The 12841-nt window shown below is 48.3% G+C and overlaps 1 long non-coding RNA gene across 1 annotated transcript in view; it reads right to left on the bottom strand.

Moving 5' to 3' along the window:
- The window catches only part of LOC121139446, a 29426-nt gene extending 18656 nt beyond the window's left edge, over nt 1–10770 (bottom strand). The window contains exons 1-2 of the long non-coding RNA XR_005876403.1: nt 10667–10770; nt 8703–8864 (exon numbers count right to left, since the gene is read on the bottom strand). This is a non-coding gene — a long non-coding RNA (uncharacterized LOC121139446). The remainder of the gene's footprint in view (nt 1–8702; nt 8865–10666) is intronic.
- Between the last annotated feature and the right edge of the window lie 2071 nt (nt 10771–12841).

Below are 12841 nucleotides of genomic sequence, written 5' to 3'. Positions count from 1 at the left end.
TCTTTTCAGGCTTCTGATAGCATCCTAACTTGTTGCAGTAGAATATGTCTTTATGTGGTGGCCTTCCTGTCAATGTGTTTGCACACCCAGATGCCTGCTTTTGAGGAGAACATCAGTCACAATGGATGAAGGATTCTCCCAACTCCTCCCCTAAACTAATATAATGACCCAAGCTGCAAATAAGCCATGGGGGTTAGGACTTCTGCACAAACCCAGGGAGACACTGCAATCTGGAAGAAACCTTCGGGTCAGACTCAAGGCTCCTTCTAGACTTGAAGGACAGTTAGAAGGTTACCTCCATGAAGTGCCCTGTTACAGAGCCTGGATGGTGCAGAGCCAAGGTCTGGAAACAGGTGCAAACGCCGAGCGAGGCTCAGGAGGATACAGTGGCCCAGTGAGGATGCTCACTCATCCCCTCCTGAATCCCCTTCTCCCTCCACAAGAAGAGACTCCTTTCCCAAGGCCTCTCTGGATGCCAGAACCTCTGATGCAGAAGGCAGATTCCAGGCTGTGCTCTGCCTTTGGCTACTCACGCCTGGGTCAGAATCTTACAGCAGAGGTTTGAAGCCAGGTGGTGGTGGCACACGCCTTTAATCCCAGCACTCGGGAGGCAGAGTCAGGCGGATCTCTATGAGTTCGAGGCCGGGCTGGACTGACAGCCTCCAAAACAATACAGAGAAACTCTGTCTCTCTGTCTTGTAAAAACCAAAAAAAAAAAAAAAAAAAAACAGCAGAGGTTTGAGCCTGACCTTGGCAGACACAGGCTTGCTGTGGGAAGGTAGCATCCACAGATCCGCCTTGCTGCATGGCTCCTGGAGTCATGCTGGATTCTCTCCAAAGAACGGTGCCCATCTGCTAGTGAGGCCTTTCCTGTGAATATTGTACACTTTCTCCAGGGCCACCCCCCACAGTATCACAATAGTAGCTATTAAGTGACACGTACTGGGACAGAGGACAGGCTGATAGCACACTATGAAATATAGAGTGTGCATCTGAGAAATTTGTATGCACAACTGCCTCTGTTTTCACAGGACTGAAAAAAACCCATTGTGTAAAATGCATCTGACACAAACTGTAGGGTCGTTTTAAAGCACTGGGCATAGTGGCATTAAGGTGCAGTCACATTGTTGTGGGGCCACCACCACCTTCCAACCTCAGAACCCTTTCTTCCCAAGCTGTGGCTCTTCAGTTACTCAGGAAACAACTCATTTCCATTAGATTATGGTTCACCCTACTCCAGGGTTCTGTCAGTCTCCTGCTGTGTGACAAACCACGCCCGGTGTGAACAGTACCAATCAACAGCTCCATCTTATGATATAAGCAGTTCTTTGGGCTAGTAATTGGGACAGTACAGAGGAGAGCTCGTCTCTGGTTCACCGTGGCTGGGTCCTAATGAAGGCCATTTGAGTGACTGGGGCCGCCTGGCTATTTCTGCAGGGGTTGTGCTACCAGGGTCCTGGTGGCCTGTTGACTCCTTGATTCTTCCCATTCCGAGTCCATTAGGACTGAGTTATCCATGATGGAAAGTGCGCTGGGTCTGAGGAGTGGACTGTCACAGTTAGGGCATAGGCTTGCTGGACAGCTCTCTCCACGCGTACCTTTCCATGTGGGCAGGGGCTGCTTCCTTAAAGCCGTGAGGGTTTCCTCTTCTGATTGTTTCTTAGAACCCACTTCACGGGGGGGCGCTTCCCTGTGCCCCACCCCAGCTCCACAAAGTGTATTTGCCTCATAGAACATCTTTACTCTTGTGTGTTCATATGTCTGTCTTCCCTTTTGGACAATCAAGTCTTTCCAGCCAGGAGCTGTGTATTTGCAGGGTCCTTCTTGCCTGGGAGGCCGCAGGGAAATGGGGTAGTGCCTTTAGTTAATGCCTATTCCGCACACGCCTGTGCGAGTGCTCTGAGACCAGTGGGCGGTATGGCCTACAGGATGGCTTCACATTGCCAAGTGTAAGAAGCATTGCTGGGCACAGCAGAGGTAAGAAATTATTCAGAATTCCTGTTTGGGCTTCTGGAATCTTCTCGTACCATTTCCCTCCCTCAGATGTGCTCTGCCTTCCCTTGGGGCTGTGAAAAGGTAAGGGATGTTACTTGAGGAGGGACGTTCTTTGGTGAAATGTGTTAAGGAAATCTGAGGTTAGTGAAAACTTGTGTTTCCTCTTTGTAGAGATGGGCATTTAAAACCTTTGTAGAAGGCCAGGATGCGATGTGTTCCAGTGCTCGCTGGCAAGACCGCTGGTGCACAGAACATTCTCCCGGGAATGTCCGCTCATCACTCTTGATTTCGCTGCTATGCCATAGATTCTTCCGATGCCCCTCCTATGTGCCCTACAGACCGGCAAGCGAGCCACATGTGCCTCAGCTACTAGCAAAGGGGTTCGAGGCTTTCTCTCTTTCATGACAAGAGGCCGTGCTGAAATGACAGGTGGAATTGAAGTCTCTGTCAGGTATCTCTGGTCATGTACAGCACAAGCGATAGTGCCAATTCCATGATGAATTCCAATGTTCCTTTGAAGGAGGAAGCAGAGGCTAGAGACTAGAATGAGCTCCCCAGGGAAGCCTGGGGAACGATGGCCACCTGACTCCGTGTGGGTCTCTGTATTACGTCAGTGCTCTCAGTGGTACTGGAACCCTTCAGTCCTGAAGGAGAAAGTCAACAGGAAACAAGGAATTGCAGATAGTCACTGAGCGCTAAGAACCCGTGGGTTTCGGGTCAGGTACCCACTATTGTTGACTCATGCCTCCTGGGAACACTGAGAGCTGGTAGGTTTGTTGTTTGTTTGGTTTTGGTTTATTCGAGACAGGGTCTCTCTGTGTAACAACCCAGGCTGCCCTGGAACTTGCTCTGAAGATCAGGCTGGCCTTGAACTCACGGTGATCGGACTGAAACTTTGCACTGGGACTAGTGGGGAAGTTCTGACCAAGCTCCATGAGCTTCGCCTAGAGTGCTATGCTGAAGACAACTGTTAGCGCTCTGCTCAGAACCTTTTGTGTCTGCAAATGGCCCCCAGAAAGCCCAGGCCACTGACATGCATCTCATTCCCCCCGCTGGTGATCTAGACCCACCACGGGATTAGCGCCTGCGTGGCTGCCTTCCAGAGCAGCCTTCTGGGAAAAGGGATCAATGGCAGAAGGGATAGATCCAGCAAGGCTTTCTCAGTAAAAGCCTTTTATGCCTCTTGTTCAAGGCGTTTAAGTGCCTTTTAGATCACAGATTGAACCGTCGACATTGTAAAGTGGAACCTTTTAATAGCAAAATACACTGCAAGAGAAAGATTCCATTATGGGAAAAGCATTTCCCTGCGCCAGCCTAGAGAATAATTCTCTCACGTGTAAATAGGACGTGGGAAATGTTTGATGACAGTTTCTCCATATTATAATAAGGGACTCACAGGCTCTGTGTGTGTGTGTGTGTGTGTGTGTGTGTGTGTGTGTGTGTGTGCCCGTTGGTTACACATAATAAGTCATGTCTCATCCATGGACACTACTTTCTTCATGCAGGTTGGACTCAATGAACTTCAGGTGTTTACATGATAGTTTTGTTTCTACTCCGGGCATCTATTTTCTCATCCTACAATGAGGGCTTTGGAATCAAGATACTTTTGAGTTGAACCCTGAAGCTGAAGAGAGAATAGAGTATAGGGGCTCATGCGGTACAAGGAAATGGCTTCTGGAAAGGTCACAGTTGTTGTTCCAGGAACCCCAGCATTATCTGGGCTTGGTTTCCTCTGCTCTGAGGTTAGTCATCCAGGCCACGCTTCCTGTTACCCTCTCTTGCCTCCCACAGTGGGGTTGTTACCGCCTACGGTGCTGGTAGAAGAGAACTGCTTTCTCCCGATAGTTTCAAAAGTTCCAGGTCAAATCGCATTGGCTTAGATGGAATCATGTGTCTTACTTGTCCCGGAACAAATCACCATCTTTGGGGTGCCAACTCTATTGATTGGCTGACCCTTGGTCACATGCTCACTCCAGAGTCACTATGCTGGCTAGCTTTTTTTTTTTTTTAATCAGTTTGACACAAGCTGCAATCAATGAGGATGGAATCTCAAATGAGAAACTATGTCTATAAGGTCAGGCTGTAGGCAGGCAAGCCTGTGGGATATTTCCTTAATTAGAAATTGATGAGGAGTCCCACAATGGACTGGGACACCCCTAGGCTGATGGTCTTGGGGTACAGAAGAAAGTAGACTTACCCTGCCAGGGTGCAGGAAAGCCAGTAACCCACAGTCCTTCTCCATGGCCTCTGCTTCAGCTCCTGCCTCCAGGTCCCTGCCCAGTTTGAGTTCTTGCTCTGATTGCCTTTGAAAATGAAATGAACTGCGACATGGAAATGTAAACAAAATAAACCCTTTCCTTCCCATGTTGTCTTTGATGTTGCCTCCCAGAAATATAATTCCCGAGACGGCCATAGATGATCGTGTGTTCCTATCTCTCCTCTGCCCCTCAACACTGGAGTAAAGAGGAATGAAGGAAAGATGGAGGCAGTAAAATCATGGCTATCTCTCTGGGCTTTGGGCTTCAGTCTTGATGTTTCTATTGCTGTGAAGAGAGACCACCACCACGGCAACTCTTAATTGAGGCGGCAGCTTAGAGTTTCAAAGGTGTAGTCCATTATCATCATGGCGGGGAGTATGGCCCTGTGTAGGCAGATATGCAGCTGGAGAATTCTACATCTTGATTCAACGTCAACAGGAAGTGAACTATCTCACCGGGCATGGCTTGAGCATATATGAGATCTCAAAGCCAGCCTCCACAGGTTCATACTCCCTCCAACAAGACCACACACACCTACAAAATTTGCTTTTGTATAAAAGCTCCCTGGGGGCTAGGAAGGAGGCTCATTGGTGAAGTACTTAGCCAGGCAAGTGTGAAGACCCGAGTTTGATACCCAGAAAAAAGAGGGACCTGGTGGCACACATTTGTAATCCTAGCACTGGGGAGGCAGAGGCAGGAGTATTCCTGGGGCACATTGGACAGCCAACCTACTTGATGAGCTCCAAACCAGAGGTAGACATGGTCTCAAAACACAGATGGACAGCTCTTGAGTTATAACATTCAAGATTGTCCTCTTGCTTACACACATACACACACACACACACACACACACCTCATTTTTGCTCCTCCCTATGCATGTATACCTTTGGCTCTCTTTGGCTCTAGAAGATGCTCCAATACTCTCCCACAGTCCAGATTCCTGGAAAGGCTGAGACAACCTGTGTTAGGTAGTGCCTGTGTTTTTACAGATGTGTCTAGAGAACACATGGGCTCTATAGTAGCAGGCTGATTCAGGCGGGGAGGTATGGCCACATGCCTGGCTTTGCAGAGGACACACCTTGACTGTTCTGTAGACAGGACTTTGTACAATGATACAACCTTCTGGGGCTGTGCAGCCCGTTTAGAGACTGGAGCCGATATGGAATGGTCCTGAGGACACTCGGTACTGAGCTGAGGCCAGCGCAGAGTCCAATTTGGGGAATCAGGTAGCTGCTGGAAGTGCATGGTGATACCCCGGAACTTGGAAAGCAAACAGTCTGTGACCTTTTTTAATACCATTAAGAGGGGATCATGGCACTGACACCAGCCAGCCCTGCCACAAAAACAGAAACAAAAAAACCAACCAAAACAAAAAAAGTTCTCGACTCAGAGGGAATAAGAGATAGTTTATTCTGGAGCCACCTATGAGTGACCATGTCCTGGGAACACATTATCAGTTCACCGCAAAAACCATAATCCAATGTGAATGAAAAAATGAGGACATGCTGCTCCTAGGTGTGGTTGAGGAGGTTTATTGCACATATGAGGGAGAACAGCTAGAGGCATTGGGAGAGTCCAGACTGAACTGGGCCATGGTGTGTGTGCATGTGTGTATGTGCGCGCACGTGCATGAGAAGTTGGGAGCAGGGAGGGACCAGTGGCCAGAGTCCTCTTTGATGTGTTAAATAGACACCTGAGTTTAGCCCTTTGTAGCCATTTGTCTGCGTGTGTTTGAGACCTAAAACAACTGGTGAGAGAGCTTCATGAAGTTTCTATAGTAACAAAACAAAGACATAAGTCAAGGCACTTTTCAAGTATGTCGGTGGAAACATGAAGGAGGTGTGTTACAGCAAAGTGAGGTTCCCGCTATAGGCCTCAGATGCTAGCAGATGACATCCTGAGCCTTTGGGTTGGTGGATTCTAGGGCCTCTAAAAGCATTTACCCAATGGTCACAAGGATGTTAGGCCACACCCAGAGTCAAGCAATAAATTGCTACTTAGGGAGCTAAGCCTGAGATAATTTGGCTCTGAACCTGTATCATTCCAACGCTCCACAGTCATTGCCGTTCTAATCAGCCAGTGAGCCTTGGAGAATGTTAATTCATGTGCAACTTTCCCCCTGGGAACCTCAGCTCACAGGGCTTTCATGGAAAGGTAAGATTGTTGCTTAGTTGTTGCTATGACATCACCCAGGATTTAGGGTGTCCCGGCAGATGGGATGAAAACTGAAAGGAGATCTAAGACACACAGAGAAGACGATCTTGTGAAGACGGAGGCAGAAATTAGAGTGGCCCCAAGCCAAGGGATGCTAGGAGTTGCCAGAAGCTGGGGGAGGCAGGACCGCTCTTTCCCTCCGCTTGTCACAGGAAGCATACATAGCTCTGCTACTTTGTTTCCTCTGGAACTGTGGTAGGTTTTCCACTGAGGGTCACGGAGTCCAAGGTAATTTGTTGAAACGGTTCTGGGAAACGACCAGAAGGGCTGCCTAACTTCAGAACAAAGTGATGACTTGGTGGCTCCTGCAGCAGGTCCAGACTGACTTTCTGTTTACAGAGGGTTTCTTATCTTTCTCTCTCTGTCTCTCCTCCCTCCATTCACTCCCAGCATGCACCCCATCTTGATGTTCAGTCTGATTACCCTTGGAAATTTCCCCTACTGAGCTGATTAATCAAAATACCAAGTCATTCATATCACACTTAGTCCTGATCGTGCTTAAAAATAGTCAGTAACAGATATGTACAAATAGACGGGGCGACACACGGCGTGATTATCAGTGATTCAATTCACTCTGGGATCATGAGGAGGGTGAAATCGTTCGGCAGGAATGGGTTTTTAATGATATGTTTCTAACTAATAGGGAAGATAACACACATTATACACGCTTGGGCTTTAGTAAGTGAGCCATACCAAACGACGCATTTCTTCATTCAAGGGACACTTGATATGGACTGCGTGCCAGACACTGTGCAAGAACTCTGCCCTGGGGTCTTCAGTCTAGCACAGAGGACAGGCAACTGCGCATGCCACATTCATTTGGAATTTGAAGACAGTGACAAGTTGTTGAAGGATATAACTGGCTGAGAGCAGTCATGGGTTGTAGATTTAGAAGGCTTGGGCTTTGGGTCTGGACCTGGAGGTTTTGACTCTTAACCCTGCCTGGAACTAAGATGGGTTATGGAACATAACTGAGCTCTGTTCTGTGGATGGTAGATATAGTTTCTCCTCCTCTTCCTCCTCCTGAGTTTCAGTGGATAGCTTGAAGTGTGTTTGTATTTTTTTTTTTTTTTTTGCAGCCCCAGGGGTGGAACCTAGGGCTGCTAGATGTGGGTTTTGTTTGTTTTCCCAACTTGATATAAGCTGGAATTATCTGGGAAGAGGAACCTTAATTGCCTCTTTTTTATTTTTTTAAAGATTTATTTATTTATGTATATGAGTACTCTATTTGCATGCATGCCTGTGTGACTTAAGAGGGAAACAGATAAATAGTTGTGAGTCACTATGTGGTGGCTGGGGACTGAGTTCAGGACCTCGGGAAGAGCAGCCTGTGCTGTTAACCACTGAGCCACCTCTCCAGCCCCTAAATTGCATCTTGAATGAAGGATTGGCTTCTTTGTTTTGTGGTTTGTTTTTTGTTTTGTTTTGTTTTGTTTCATTTTGTTTTTGTTTTTTCGAGACAGGGTTTCTCTGTAGCTTTGGAGGCTGTCCTGAAACTTGCTCTGTAGCTCTGTACACCAGGCTGGCCTCGAGCTCAGAGATCCACCTACCTCTGCCAAGCGTTGGGATTAAAGGCATGTGCCACCACCGCCCGGCTGGATTGCCATCTTTATGTTGGCCTGTAGGCAGGTCTGTGGGGGCGTTTTCTTGATTAATGATTGATATGGGAGGGCCTCGTCCATTGTGGGTGGTGCCATCCCTGGGCAAGGGATGTATAGGAAAGCAGGCTGAGTGAGCCATGAGGAATAAGCCAGTTAGCATTGCTCCTCTGCGGATCCTGAGTCACTTCCTGCCTCAGGTTCCTGCCTCGGGTTCTTTCCCTGGCTTCGCCTCATGATGGATTCACCACATGATGGATTTACCACATTGCTCTTGGCCACAGTGTTTTATCATGGCAATAGAAAGCAAGCTAGGACATTGAGCTAGCTCTTTACCACCAAGCTGTACCTCAGATGTTTCTACCACTTTAAAAAAAATTTTTAAATTTTATTTATTATGTATACAGTGCTCTGGCATGTAGGTATACGTGTCAGAGGAGAGCGCTGAATCTCATTAGAGATGGTTGTGAGCCACCATATGGTTGCTGCGAATTGATCTCAGGACCTCAGGTCAGTGTGCTTAACCTCTGAGCAGTCTCTCCAGCCCCCCTCAGATATTCTTAAAAGCTCTAACACAAACTCCAAGTCAGTGTCCCCTGCAGTAGGCAGTGGCTGGCGACTGGGCTGGTTCACTCACCTTCCAACTGCTGTTTCCCTGTTCCGGTTCTGGAGATCTTGTTCCAACGGGTATGGGTTGTTATGGGTGTTGTGTGTGTAGAGGCTGGAAGATGGTTTTCAGCTTCATCTTTAGAATACTGTCCACCTCCTTTGCCTCCTCTGATATGGCTCTCTCATTGGCCTAAAGAAGTGTGCCAGTGAGGCTCTGCTGGCTGGCCAGTCACCCCAGACGTCGTCTGGCCTCACCCTCTTCAGCACTGTACTGAGAGCTCATCCTTCCACGCCCAGCAATTCCATGCCCAGCATTCCATGCCCAGCATTTCCATGCGGGTACTCAAGCTTGCCCGGCATGTCATCTACCGCCAAGCCATCTCCTTGGCTGTTTACCTTTCTGCTACATTGTCAGAGAGTCCATAGCAGCCTAATGCTATCTAATAAGGCCTGGCCTCACCTCATCCTACCTTCCCTCATTCCTCTTCATCTCACCTCCCCTCATCTCCCCTTCCCTCCCCTCGTCTCACCTCCTTCCCCTCCCCTTCCCACCCCCTCATCTCATCTCCCTCTCCTTACTTCATTTTGCCTCACCTCATCTAATATAATATGATGAGAGGGGGAGATGGGGGAGGAGGGAGGGAAGGAGGGAGAGGGAGAGGGAGAGGGAGAGAGAGAGAGAGAGAGAGAGAGAGAGAGAGAGAGAGAGAGAATCCCACTGCCCCATTGAGTTCTTTCTCAGAGAGGTCTGTGGGAAAGGAGCTGGAATTCCTTTCCAATAACTTCCCCTATTGGCTGGAAGCAGGCATCAATCTCTTCATGATGGAACCATCCCCTACTCTGTTACTGCCGTCAGTTCATGTCCATTCACCCCTCAGGCGTTGGTCTAGTCTCATTCATCCCTACCCAGAGAGCCTGAGAGTAAGGCCATATCGGTACTCAGTCAATGTTTGTTTAATAGTGAATGAGTACACTTCAGGGTGGACCAGGGGGAGGCCCTACAGGGTTCTGCAATACGTCCAGAACCTCCCTAGGAAGCTCAACAGATTTTCAAGCCCGTTGGGGCTTATCTCTGTGGTGAGCTAGGGCCAACTGTGATCATGGGATACAATGATCCAGTCCCCAAATTATCCTTGGGTTTATATTTAAATTCTCAGTGAAAAAAAATGTTATCTTCGTTAAATCATGCTTTATGTGTCTGCTGCAGGTGTTGGAGTGCGAAAATATTGGCTGAGCTCAGCTCCCTGGTGTGAAATGCAAGCCTCAGGAAATTCAAACCTGCTTGTCAATTGCAGCCCAGGTTTCTTTTATTAATGGTCACTAATGGTCGGCAATCAAGCCACACCTGTGAGAGGCAAAATAACAATTGGCTTGTTTGTGTGAAGTGAGTATACTTTACCAACTTGCTGATTATTCATTCTCTCCCAAGGCATTAGGCAAGGGACATTTGTGCAGAAAGAGAGGGAAATGCCACTTATCCAGGCTAAGGAGGCGGTGTTGTCACCATGCTAGAGGCACACAGTCCAGGCTATAAAAACCCTACTCTGTCACTAACTAGCTGTACTTGTCTATTTTCTGTTCTTCTAATGGAATACCCACTGGGTAACTCGAACAGAAATGAAGCTCATTTAGCTCTCTATCCAGGAGGCTAACAGGACAAGCAGCATGACATCAGCAAGGGTGCCAAGGCCACCTCAATGTCCTGATGGCAGAGACAGTGGAAGAGTGAGAACCTCAGCTGTCACTTCAAAGAACAGTGCCCAGTGACCCAAGGGCCCACAAATAGATGTGCTGCTTAGAATGCTCTCTCCTCTTTCCACTGTCTCATTCTGTTACCCCGTCTGGCCTTGAACTTGAGAACCTAACATCTCAGCTCCCCAAATGCTGAGATCAAAGGCATCTACTTCTGTGCCTGGCCTTCATGTCTTTTAACACTGCCACATTGGTGGCCATTGCTGAATGTTGGAGCAGCGAACCACATCAAGCACTTACCACAATCTCAATCAAGGTCCCACTTCTTCCCTGTGAGGCTCTGGCAATTACACCGCCTTCCTTCTGAAGTAGAGATGTACTCACGTGTCTTCCTCAGTTCACCTTTCTGGCTTCATGACGCTACCTCCATCCCAAATAAAGAAGGGTTCCTAACCTGGCTCACAAACGGGTTGCTAGGAGACACTGATGTGAGGGAGAGAGTGACTGCTGAGCCGAAGGATCAGCTCACGGTGAGGGGGGGGGGGCGGCACAGACACAGCCTCCTGGCAGACCCAACCAGTCTGTGACCTGTGACTCCGAGTTTTGGTCTCATGTTCATTAGTTTGACAGGATGGTCATTATAAAATGTCATAGACCATGTGGTTTAAACAGTGGGGACTCAGGCCGGGCAGTGGTGACACACGCCTTTAATCCCAGCACTCGGGAGGCAGAGGCAGGCTGATCTCTGTGAGTTCGAGGCTGGGCTGGACTGACAGCCTCCAAAACAATACAGAGAAACCCTGTCTCGTAAAACCAAAACAAAAAACAAACAAACAAACAAACAAACAAACAAAAAAAAACCAGTGGGGACTCATTTCCTCACAGGACTGGAAGCAGAGGTTCAGGATCAAGTTGTAGGCAGGGTTGCTCTCTCTGACTTACCAAGGGAGTCTTCTCCATTGCTTCGGCCTGGTCTTCCCTCTGTGTGGTCTCTGTTCTCCTCTCCTCTTCATATAAAGACATCAGGCCCCATCTAACTCAGCCACCTCTTCAAAGGCTCTAAACACAGTGCCACCCCGAGGTCCTGGAGGTCAGGACCTCAGCACATGACTTTGGAAAAAAAGGACATGATTCAATCTAAGAAACTACAGAATTGGTGCTGGGAGATCAGCAAGTGACCCAGAGTCCAGGAGACAAGTTGAGACCTCCTCCGAGACACAGCGACGTGTTCCATTTGGCGTTCTGTCTCTACCACTGGGACTTGCTTTTGATGTGGGAGATGGGTGACCACAGGTGGAATATTCCTTTACAGTGTGTGGATATACGTCGCTGTGATCGATTTAATAAAGAAGCTGACTGGCCAATAGCTGAACAGAATAAGGTTAGGCGGGGGTGGGGGTGTGAGGGGGCTGGGGGAGTCGGGGGTAAGGGGGACAATGCCGTACTGAGAAAGGTACCAAGCCATATAACAAAGCATAGATAAGAAATATGGGTTAATTTAAATGTAAGAGGTAGCTAGTAACCAGCCTGAGCTGTTGGCCGAGCATTTATAATTAATAGAAAACCTCTGTGTGGTTACTTGGGAGAAGCTTGCAGGACAGAAACATCTACCAACAAGCATACACACCTGGCCCTTTCTGGGGCCTCCTCAGCACTGTCACGCTCTTTTCTCTCTTTCTCAGCCTGTCCTCATTTTCAAGGAAGCATAGTGTTGGGTTGGACAGTTGACTCCTGAGAGACCTGCAACATTCGAGTCTTCTTCCAGGGTCTTGAATTTCAGCCCTTGTCCTGGTTAGCTTTTTTGTCAACTCAACACAAGTTAGTCAGTTTGGAAGAGAGAACATCACCTGAGAAAAATGCCCGCATCAGATTGGCCGGTAGGCAAGTCTGTGGGACATTTCCTGAACTGATTGATGTGGGCAGGTGGGCTTTTGGGGTGTATAAGGAAACAGGGTGACAGCCAGGGGTGGGGGTTGTGGGGGTGCACTTCTTTAATCCCAGCACTCAGAAGGCAGAGGCGGGTGGATCTCTGTGAGCTCCAGGCCAACCTGGTCTACAAAGCCACACAGAGAAACCTTGTCTTCAAATACAAAAAACGGGCTGGAGAGATGCCTCAATGGTTAAGAGCAGTGGCCGCTCTTTCCAGGGAACTTGGGTTCAATTCCCAACACCCACATAGCAGCTCACAACTGTCTATAACTCCAGTTCCCCAGGATCTGGCACCTTCACACCAATGCACATAAAAATATAAAGTTGAAATAAACTAAAAAAAAAAAGAAAAGAAAAAAACCCTCCCTAAGTAGCTCAACCGATTGTCAAGCCCTTTGGGGCTTATCTCTGTGGTGAGCTCGGGCCAACGGTGATCACGGGATGCAATGGTCAAGCAAACAAACACGGCGAGCAAGGCAGTAAGCAGCATCCTCCATGGCCTCTGCTTCAGTTCCTGTCTCCAGGTTCCTGCAATGATGGACTGTG

Source organism: Mesocricetus auratus, unplaced genomic scaffold, assembly GCF_017639785.1.
Source record: "Mesocricetus auratus isolate SY011 unplaced genomic scaffold, BCM_Maur_2.0 Super-Scaffold_15014, whole genome shotgun sequence".
NCBI classification, from domain to species: Eukaryota; Metazoa; Chordata; class Mammalia; order Rodentia; family Cricetidae; genus Mesocricetus; species Mesocricetus auratus.
The sequence above is the reverse complement of the archived record's forward strand: the minus strand, read 5'-3'. Positions and strand labels throughout refer to the sequence as shown.